Source organism: Chelonoidis abingdonii, chromosome 4 (genome assembly GCF_003597395.2).
Source record: "Chelonoidis abingdonii isolate Lonesome George chromosome 4, CheloAbing_2.0, whole genome shotgun sequence".
In the NCBI taxonomy this organism is placed as follows: Eukaryota; Metazoa; Chordata; order Testudines; family Testudinidae; genus Chelonoidis; species Chelonoidis abingdonii.
The window spans coordinates 101,504,561-101,515,940 of NC_133772.1; the positions used below are offsets into that span (position 1 = coordinate 101,504,561).

General features: G+C 38.6%; 1 long non-coding RNA gene across 1 annotated transcript; it reads left to right on the forward strand.

Moving 5' to 3' along the window:
• Positions 1-259: 259 nt before the first annotated feature.
• LOC116834504 (uncharacterized) lies at positions 260-10,396 on the forward strand. Its single transcript, XR_004375965.2, has 4 exons — positions 260-552; positions 853-982; positions 6,767-6,811; positions 9,422-10,396. It is a non-coding gene; the product is annotated as an uncharacterized LOC116834504 (long non-coding RNA).
• The last annotated feature ends 984 nt before the right edge of the window (positions 10,397-11,380 follow it).

Genomic DNA, 11,380 nt, shown 5'->3' on the forward strand with positions numbered 1-11,380 from the left:
TTCCTAAGGACAGAAGAATCTATAGGTGTATATATTTAAATCTATATTCATAAAGGAACATAGAATTAACCACATAGAAGAGAAGATAAAACCCTTATATATTCTCTCTGTTTCCTCTTACACACACTATATATATACATATTCTATATATACTGATAGAATATATATAATATATACACAAATATAGAATATATATATATATATATAATTTATCTATATAATTTTTCACAGTAACGGCTGGGCAGATTTGTATGTCCAATGCTCTTGTTTTGAAGAATGTTTTCCTGTGTTGAAGGTGCCAGAGTAACCGGGTCAAAAAGTGGTGGCGAACTGGGTTAGCAAAAGGTGAAGGTGAAGATCATTAGAGGTTTTAGGGCTGGCTGTGGCTGTTCTGCTGGGTTTGTGTGGCTGTGCCCAGAGGGCGGAGTTCCTGCATATTCCTACCTCACCGGAGAACCTGCCCTCAACTCCACTGCAGTTTATTCCAGACAGATGGGACCCTCCAGAAAGAAAATCTGCCCAGCAATCTCAGCAAGCCTTCCCGCCAGCAGGGTAGGTGAAGATAAAGAAAACCTCCACTACTCCCAACAGGCAGATACGTGACAGACTTCTGTCTACACATACTATTTTCCACTACCCAAATAATAGCCAGCTCGTCTGCACGACTGAAGCATAGTTTTAAAACACCAGTTACATCTGAACTGTTTGTGCCCAAAGTTAAGATTTTCCTCCCCCTCTCCCACCAGCTCTTTAATTTAATCAGGTAAGATGCACATTTCTTCAATTTTTTTTATAAATTCTGCCAGTAAATCTATGAGTTTATTTTTAACGTGATTTCTTTTTCTAATTAAGAGAACTAAAGCCAAGGAAGAGACGCGTGCAATGTTTTGTTTGGCTTTTTAAGACGCTGTGCAGAACTACCTGTACCTGAAAGAAAAGAAAGGATGCCAGGATGCTGGCTATACTTTCTCGAGCAGATTTGGTGAGTGTACATTTTATTCCTCTGCACTCGTAAAACGGCTGTACTCACTGATATCAGCAATGTTTACACGTAGACCTTGGGACGTGATTTAGCTTTTCGATCTCACTGTAAAGTAGAAATATGCTTTAGCGTGAAGAACTTAATACATGCTTTCCTTTTCCAGAATTAAAGCTGTTCTTTAATCGAAGTCTTAAATCGATGCCGTTTCGGTGTGTGTGTTGGAGGGGAAGTGGGGGTAGACTGTGTTTCTAAAAAATAATTACCCCCCCCCCGAACATTTAACCTTTGGGTTTTACAAATGGGGATGGGTTTTTCGGTGGGGTTTATGTCTTCCGGGTATAGTGTAAATATTGTTAAATTTCTTAAACGCAGAGGAAGCTACTCTTGCCAGAAATTATATGAGAAGAAAGATGGAGACTTTTAAAATAATGTATAGAAAACGAGCATCGCCTTTGCTCTGGATATACCAGCAGGCAAACGCTTGCCGCCAGAAATGGAGAATGAATCCCTTGACAATTTCAAGCTCCACTCCACAGTTTGGCGGGAGGTTGTTTTATTTTATTTTATAATAGATCAAGGCATTTCTGCTCGTCCTCCCACCCTCCAAATGCTGTGTCCCTGCGTGTCAGAGATATTGAAATTTTAATATACGTAGGTGCTATACTTTGTAAAACGAGAGGGTGATGACAGCGTTGTCCTGCTCGATCTACTGATTTGACAAACTTGATCATATCTCCCCGGGGGTGGGCGTGGGGGGAGCCGAAAGTGTTTCTAGACTGACTGAAGTTCTGGGTTTTATACCTTCGACACGGCTGGGGGGAAAGAACAATGCATCGTGCCTGACTTGGTTAATGATTTTAATTCCCTTGTTCCGCAATTTGTAATCTCATGCAAATAATTAATTTTTAATACACCAATTTAAGTTACCAAAACGCAGTGAGATAAGACAGCTGCTGAAGGTAATCAGAGCAAATGGTAATGAAGTATTGAGGGGTGGATCTCCCCATTCACATTGCAGGAAATGGAAGCCGTGTGCAGTTCGTTTCCCTTGGAAATGTATATACAAAGAATGAAACAGCTTTAAAGAGAGTTGACAAATTGTTGACAGTTTGGCAGAAACCTGCCTGTAGAATAAATTGGTTCTGTAAGGTATAAATAAGAGGTTTGTTGCTTTCTTTAAAAATTAGTTTGGATTTAGAAATCTATAGGTTTATATATTTATGCTTATATCGATAAGACTATCGGTCACCATAGCGATCTCGGTCGTACCTCCAGTGCAAAGCTGCTGTTAGAGAGACAGCAAAGCTGCTGTAAGAGACGCAGATGGTTAGATCGAGATGTATATATATAGATATCACTATGATATGCTATACCTGCCGTCCTCAGATACAAAGTAAGCAGCGAGGAGTCTGCTGTGCCTGGGAGCTGCTCTCAAAGCAGCAAGGTGAGGGCGCTCTTGTCTAACAGGAGAGCTGGAGCTCCTTGCTTGTCACACACATACAGGTTCGATTTTCAGGTGCCAGAGAAAATGACTGTAGAGCAAAACCATTAGAAAAAAAAGAGTCGATCCTTAGTGTTTACACAGTGCCTGTTTCAGATCTCAGCACTTTATCTGCCAGTTGATAACCGTGTTTTCCCTGTGGTAGACATTTTTAAAAGGATTTTGCCCCTTTCTCTTTCCTGTTCGTCACCAGTTTGGCAATGACTTACGGTATTTCGGCTGATCTGCTTCTCAGGCAAAGTTTACATTCGCTTTAACGATCCATACAGTTCGCTGGCCGCAGCTGGGGACTGGTTGTGTTGTAGTTTTCTTGTTGTGAGCTGACAACAATACGGGAATAATGTATTAAAGCATAAAACCCAAGCAACTGCCTTCTTGCCCCTTTTACAATGCCATTTAACAGAACGCAGGCTAATACCAATGCATATGAGCAAGTCACCTCAATAAAACACTGGAGAAATGTTGCAGATATCAGTGTTTTAATTTAACGAAAGGATTATCAAAAACATCTTAGTGGTGTATACATATAATTACCTCACCAAGGCTATCAAATGAAATAGGAAGCATTTTTTTCTTTTATTAATCAGTAAGGTGAAGATATACTATTAAAGGTTTTTATCTAATAATAATAATAATTAATAATAATAATAATAATTCTGTGATGAGTGCCAAGACACGTTACAATTCTTAAAATAGGATTCCTTCTGTTTATGTCGAGCTGTTCTTAATTCCACCGGAAAGATCTATTAACTTAGGCTATACAGTCACACATGAGGCTGAAAAAAATCTTACATTTGTCATCCTGCACTAAAAAAACATTAGTAAATAACCCCAATAATGTTAACTGCAAATTGCTACTTAATGTTAAGACTGATATTAAATGCATTCCTCATTCAAGCGAATCTGACTCATTCAGATCAATAGGGGTTTGGAACTGCAATGAAAGCAGGGACCCGACGGGCTGTTGGTTTTATTTTCTGTTGCACTGCATTCAGTAGATATCCTTTTCACCGTGACATGAACCTGTGAAAAGAGACTTTCTTTTCCTTTGGATCTGCAGAATTCTTGTGGAGCAGGAGTTTGTGGAGCTCAGAGGGTTTTTATCGAGATTAAGCTGAGTCGGAAAAGTTCAATTCTATAGGCGAGACCTTGGCTAAATTCCCCGCTGATTTCAATGGGGCCAGGACGTCCACCCAGAAATTATTTGATAGACGGCATTTAAGGTTAAATTATCTTTTACATCCATCATATACAATGGCAGAGAAATTGCCCTTAACGGCCAAAAATCTTGTTAGCATCTGCACATAGAAAAAAAATTCTCATAATTCTTCAGTGTATTCGAGGAAGGGCTCAAATCTTTTTTACAAAATTGTAACCGCATGTAAATAGTTAAAGCCTGCTGTTAAAATTCGCGTTATCCAAATGGCTACAGTATTTTTGAAAATTTAATACGAGTAATATACACTCCGACTGCCCTTTTCAGTTAAAAATCTCAGTGATATTATAGCAAAGATGGCAGTACCCTTCCTTTTCTCCCTAGGTACACACACACACACACACACACTTCCAAACAGGCGTGTCAGTTCCACCAAGGAGACTCTTTACCTGAATATCTTAACTATACAAAAACTGAAACAATTACATGCTGACAGATTATTTAGAGGAATCTGTTCAAGGGAATTAATACAGATCTGATTAAATGTATCAGATAATTAATATTTGTTCATGCTGATTTGCAAATGCTATAATGGTTAGAAAACCTAATTTTGTTCTTCTGAATGCACCTTCACTTTGTGTGCGTTTTGAAGGGAAAATCTCAGTGACATGAAATGGAAACTGTATTTTTGTTATCAAAGGTTACGAATTCATGAAGAACACACGAGAACCATATCAAAATTGCATTGAGCTGAAGTGTCAATGATCTTTTAAAATAAATACTTTCCACTGCTTTTGAAAGATACTCTTATTGAAAAGATTGGGGTACATTTTCAGCATGAAAATTCTTAAATCGGCATTAAGTAATCATGTTTTTATTTCCATAGCTGCTTACTCAATTTGGATAAAGTTGTCTACTTAAGGAAAAATCCGAAAGCCATCTTTTCTGTCAGATCATTAATATAATATAAGGTGGAAGGGTAGGAGTTATTAACACTATTTTTGATGATTAAATCAGTGGAGTTAAAATTACTAATAATTAAATATGGATAGTGCAGATTGCAAGTTGGAACAGCAAAATCGATTGTTTCCTTCATCAATAAGACAAATGTTGGCTTGCTTCCTATTGATTAGTGTGTTTATTTATGCAGAGGTTTGGTATTTACTTACATATTTCGGTTTCTTTGTCTCCTGATTATTATACCAGGTTGGTTTGAAAGAATGAGCTTACACCGGGAAACACACTTGACAGATCCATTTTTAGCAAACTTGATAGTGGATTATTGCAATTCAATAAATTTAACAAATTACTTACACATGCTTGCTTTTCAAGCAACTGGGAAACCGTTTCAGAATAAAACCTCTTGTTGCATTCAGAGTTTTTGCTTTAAAATAAAGATAAATTATGATTAGATACTTTTTTATTAAAAAAAACAACCCTTTTAAATAAATGGTTTGGCGGAACTAAAGACATTACGCAGGAATTATACCTTGGCTTTACTTCCCCACTCTCTCCCTTCCTTTGTAAATCTAAATATGATCCTAGCAATAGAGTAGCCTCTGAAGTTTTGTAACAGTTAGAATTTCAGAATCTAGGGTTATATGAATATATAAATCAGAGATCGGCTGATTTTTTTTTAAATCCGCATTAAGATATCACAGTAGTGGATAATAGCAACAAGATGCTTTAGATACCTTTGTGCCTTCATGTTTTAATATATTTAAAAGATGTTGCGGCTATTCCTGTGAACTCCTTCTATAATTGGAGCATCATAGATCGAAATGGATTTTTTTAAAAATCTATATTTTAAATGAACATTAAGATACGGTAGCACCTTCTTTTGCGGCTGTTTCGGAAGATACTGTGACATTTCAGCCATGTTTGCTACACTTTTCTATAATTCAGAATGATAATATTACAAATGGCAATATTATTCCGCTCACAAATACCAATTCCACTCTATCGTTTAGGAAAAGCTGCAAAGAAGCAGTGTAAAAACTTAGTCACTGAGGAGGAATTATTCCTGTTGTAGTCATCAAATCATCGTGTTCGACAATAAGAAAGGAGCCAAAACATTTTAACGGTGAAGATAATTAACTGTTGGAACAATTTATCAAGGGTCATGGTGGATTCTCCATCACTGGCCATTTTTAAATCAAGGTTGGATTTACACACACACACACACACACACACACACACACACACACACACCGCATTTTTTTGAGGGGGAGTTCTATGGCCTGTGAAGGTCAGACTAGATGACCACAGTGGGTCCCTTCTGGCCCTGGGATCTGACTCTATGACAAGAAGGAATTATTTATTTTGCATAGACGGTGAATTCATACATTTCCCAAGCTGCGTTTCACCGTATCTACCCCAAAACTGTCATTAACATCTGTAGGTAATTTTCCTGTTTGTCAGAAGAGTGTTTAAGGGTAAGCATTATAATATCAATACTGTTCTAAAGTTTGGGAAATGAAACCAATGTGGGATCCTTTGTTTATGATCCTGCTTAGCTGTCAAATCGCAATCTAAAAACGTTAGTGCTTTTTGACTTTGAACAACTGCTTTCTTGCAACTTGTAGATGTAAAATGCCAGCGCATCAGATGATCACATAGATAATCCGCGCCCCCTCCCCCGCTGCTCTCTTTCTCTGGTATAGTTGAAGGTATATTCTTGAATCTTATCGCGTTAAGTCTCTCCTGTGAATGAACTAGAAAACACTCGACAGATCGTGAATAATCGTTTTAATGAGTGTATAAAGCGTGCGACGGGGTGCACGGAGCTGTCGGGTTAAACAAACAACTTGTACCCTGACGAAATCTGATTGTTAAAGTGCAAAGTGGTGTCAGTCCAATTTCCACCCCAGTCCTAAAAACCACAGATCTAAGTCGCAGGAGTCCAATTTTCCCCATTAAAGAAAAATAACAATATTTTCTGAACGCAAGTGTGATCTTTAATGTTAGCCCTTGCTGAACAAAAAGACCATTTGCAAACCATAAAGGTATCAAGGTTCTTGGTTTGGTTTTGTCTTCAGGAACAAGTTAACAAGTTTATTTTTGACATCTAACTAGAGATTATCTGATCGATGTGGTAAATATTTCCCACTTTTTTGTTTGTTCACAGATCATTGGAGGTAAACATGGGGTTAACTGGATCAGAATAAATGAGGTGGGTAACACTGTATTATAGCTATTAACATTTGCCAGATGTTTGCATTTCGGGCAGGTTTTCTAGCAAAGGTAGGTACAGGTATTGGGTTTAAGTAAGATGGATACTATAATGTTCAACTATAGACACTTTGTGAATACTCAATATCCAAGTCAGCTCCTAGGAAGACAACTTTCAGTAAAATGTTGTGGAAAGAGATAGAGACTAAAGTTTGTGGGGGAAACATTACAGGTGTTTTATTATTATTATTATTATTATTTATTATTATTATTAATAATAATAATAATAATAACAACCATTAAAATAAATAGCAACCTGCAGACAACTCAGAGCATCCGATGTTCTCAGGAGAGACTGAAAGATTTGTGTATGTTTGGGTTGCTCAGAGTTCTATCCTGCTTTTCAGGTAGAATTATTTTATTTACTCAGACAAAAACTCTAATTCAGATCAAATGGACTTTTACCTTTATTATTCATCAGCCTCCTCCTCATCATAAGCTTATTTCTACGGCAGCTAAAAGCCTTCAAAGTGGGCCCATATGAGGGAGACCCTGGAAATCCCACTGAAGTCAGGATTTGGTTTGCGGGCCGACTCAGAGGAATACATAACAGCGATTCCTTGAAAGCAACCCAAATGGAAAATAAAACCCATTTAAAAATTCCCAGGTTACACGTCTCTATTTAATAGTTTCTGAAGAATTAGTTTAATACAGATCAACTATATACATATCTTTATCTCTCTATATATTTTATATGAGTATAAGCACAGATGTGGAACCTGATCCTCTGTCCACTGATATCATGGAAATTTTGCCTGTGACATCAATGGGAGCAGGATCTGGACCTTTTATCATTTTGTATGGGTATGCAGATGGCGTGATGACAGTATTTTTCACATGTTGATTCCAGCCTGGTATTTCTATAGTTCAAGTTAAAACTCTAGTTTTTGTACCGAACTCAGGGATGTTGTAGGTATTAAGGAAAGTATATAAATTGACTTCTTATCCTAAATGCAATGAAATTTATATTGGGTAGGTGCCATAGAAATCACTGTCAAAACGCCCATAGATTTCAGTGGCATCAGGTTCGACCTGTTTTCCAAACATTTATAACTAATATACCATACGATCACACAGGACTGAGAGAATTAAATCTGAAGAATATCCTATACAGCGAGCTATCCTTTAACAAACGCTGAGTTCGAATGTTATGATTCCAGCGATTGTTTTACCCCCGCCACCTGCATGATGCAGATTGCAAAAATCCAGTCTCTATGTAGTTTTACCATCTAAGGGTCTTCTCCTCTGTTCCCTCCGCACCCATTGGGGTCAATGGGAGCTAGGGTTCAGAGATGAATTCCTGACGAGAAAAGGAAGAAACGTTGTTCACAGAATAACACAGAATAGCAGACAAACATAACATTCTTTTACCTTCTGATCCTGACAAGAAACCGAAAACAAACAGTGGCTTCTTATGTTTTCTAACATTTTCATTTTTAACAAAAAAAATGTTTTTAAAATGTTTACTTTGTATAATACGCACCTACACCGTTCTTCCAATTGTTTAGGTAATAAATAAGGTTGTCTATATATAACCCTTTAAAAAGCAGCATGTCTGTTTCATTCACAATACAGACTCTTTATATAATCCTGTTTCAAATATACAAACACACACGTTACGAGGTTGTGTGTGTTTGTGGATCTACTTCTCGGAAGAAATGCACTATCAAAACATTAATTATATTTGAAAGAGAGACGATTATTTGTCTGCGAAAGAATTACATTCTTGAATATATATTCCGGACAGATCTCGTCTCCTGTCTGCAACGAGGGTTGCAATTGTAGATCTGTCTCAAATGATGTACCCTAAAATGCAGGAAGGTGTATCACATTACAATTGTAGAGAAAAGGGAGATAATCCCTTTATTTTACACACATCTATAGGATGATCGTTAAGGGAATGTTGAAATCAACTTGCAGTTGCAACGGAAACATGTTAAGAACATGTACATTCGTGTTCTTTACTACCGGAAACACAATGATTTTTAACATATAGACACAGGGATGATCCCAGTTAGTTATTAAACACTGTAAATCACCAGGGTTTTGGCCTTCAAGTCCTGTTTATTTTTTAAAAAATGCCAAAATTGACATGCACATATTACTTTAGTGTGTAATTAAAATCTACCAACAGTGTGAATCATCAATGATATTTTTTAGATTGTAGTTTATTTACTTGGCTTTAAATGATTAATAACCCGATTAAACAGATTTCCTCATCTCGCTGAACTTGTGCTGCGAATAACGATGATGACGACTCCTTTTGAATACTAGCTGTAGCAGGGAATCTTGAAATCCATTCATCTGAGCATATTTTGTTCTGGTCTTTTTCAAGTATTGCTCCATAGTCCTGCTTTTTTAGTTCTTCCGCAAAGCCAGGCCTGGTAGTCACTGATGAGAGCCCCTAATTCAGATTCAGTGGCTGGATCCTTATTTTCATGTTTGGGGTGACGGGAGAAGGCGCTTTGTCCCTAAAATGTACTAAGTAGTGAGGCCATGGGAGACCAGCTTAGCATCTGGGCCTCAGGAGATGGGTACTTTCCCCCTTCAGAGTGGTTCCCGGATCATCTTTCTTTGGCTACAGGAAAATGCCAGCGGCAGTGCGGAGAGCTCGCCACAGGCGTGAGGCAGACGGAGCAGCGTAGAGTGCGTTACTGTGTATGGCTGTTTCTGGGCTGTGTTCTGTACCCCAGTAGGGCTCTTTGGAGGAAGAAGGTGACATGAAGAGGCGCGTCTGACAGCCAAAGTGGGGGAACTGTCCGGGAGAAAGACACGTGATGAATGGAGAGCTGCGTGGTCACTGTGCAAAGGCAGAATAGGACAGTGTGCTGGTACCAAATGTCTTTTTTTTTATTCGCTTGAACACCACCACAAAAACTGGGGGGAGGGGAAGAGAGCTGGGGGTTGAGAGGGAGAGATCCGTGGAGTTAGTGGCTGTCTAGAGTGTAAACACGAGCCCATCATCTCCCCGGGAGGAGGGGAGTCTGCTTTTGTCAAACCTGCTAGTGTCTGGAAGATAAAGGCAAAGAGGCCACTGGACCAGCCTGAGATTCTGCCTTGAAATTTGGACCCGAAATGATTCAAAGGACAAAAAGGGGGAAAATAATCCTAAAATCTCCCAGGCAGGCAGCTGTCCGGGGTTAAAACCGGTTTTTGTTAATTGCCTTGATATAGTAGAGAGGAAAGTCTGCCACAGAACTCGGGGGGGTGGGGAGGAGAGGAAACGGTTTCAAACAATATCTGATTCCTTTGATAACTTGGTACAAGTCTCAATTCAGCTGCAGTCCAGGCAGCTCTGGAGGTTGTGGGGAGGCTGGAGATGTAAATGTTATAACTTCTCGGATTGCGTGTGACCCTGAGCGATACTGCTATGATTTCAATAAACACTTTAAAATCGACTAAACTAGCTCCTCCATCCGTCAGAAAACATCACTTCGAGTCTCGAATAAAATATTGTGGAATAGTCTGAGCTAAACGTTGCTTTGCAAAAGCACTTTCCTTGCCAATCTCCCAGTAACTGCGCACACCCTGGCACTGGGAGTTCTATAAACGACGCCGTCTTTATATCACTTACCAACAACAGGTTAAAATGCACTTCTATCACTGTGTTCTTGGGAAGTGGGAGTGTGTGTCCGGGTGTGTTGGGGGAGGGGAGGAAGGGCTCTGTTGTAATGAATTCGTTTGGAATCTGCACCCAGATCCGTATATCTTCTTCTCTGACCATGGGCAGTCAACCCCAGTTTTGGTCTGAAAACATATTCGAGTGTGGAGAGCGAGCGGGCGAGGTCCCTTCACTTTACTGGAAGTCTGTGGAGTGCCGAGATCTGTGCTACAACCAGACTTGATGTGACTGTCTACAGTTTCGTTTGCTACCTATCCCCATCTCCTATATTTAAAGGGAAGAAATAACGTTCCCTAGAAATAATTATCCGGACGGCAGCCAGTATGGGGAAAGTGAATATGGATGGAATTAGGGATAGAGCAATATCCTGCAATAAGTGTTCGTAACACAAATTAAACAAGTATTATTGGGTCATACCATCCTATCAGTGCTGACCCCAGCGTGGAACAAGGTGCTGCTGTTCAACTGGGAATTTTGTTTAAGTACTTATGACAATAAATGGCCCATTGTTATTAAAATAAATGAGCTGTTAGATTTCTAACGGTTGTATTTTAAAAATATTTTCTATTGCGCACCTGTGACAGCTAAAGAATAAAACTGAAGAAAAAAAGGGATTCACCTCTAAACAATAAAAATGAAATCTCTTATCGGAGAAAGTTAAGAAGGGTAGCGAGATAAGTGAGAGCTGTTTCCAAGAAAAACCAGAATTAGATCACGATAGGTAATATACAGAGTTAGCCAATGCATAGGATATACTAGGAAACATCACAAGGAGATGCACAGTTATCCCTGTTGAAATCAATATCGAACCTGGTTTAAGGTACAGACTGCATATAATTATTTGTATATTTGTGACATACATTTGTATATTTTCGCTATCATTTTCTC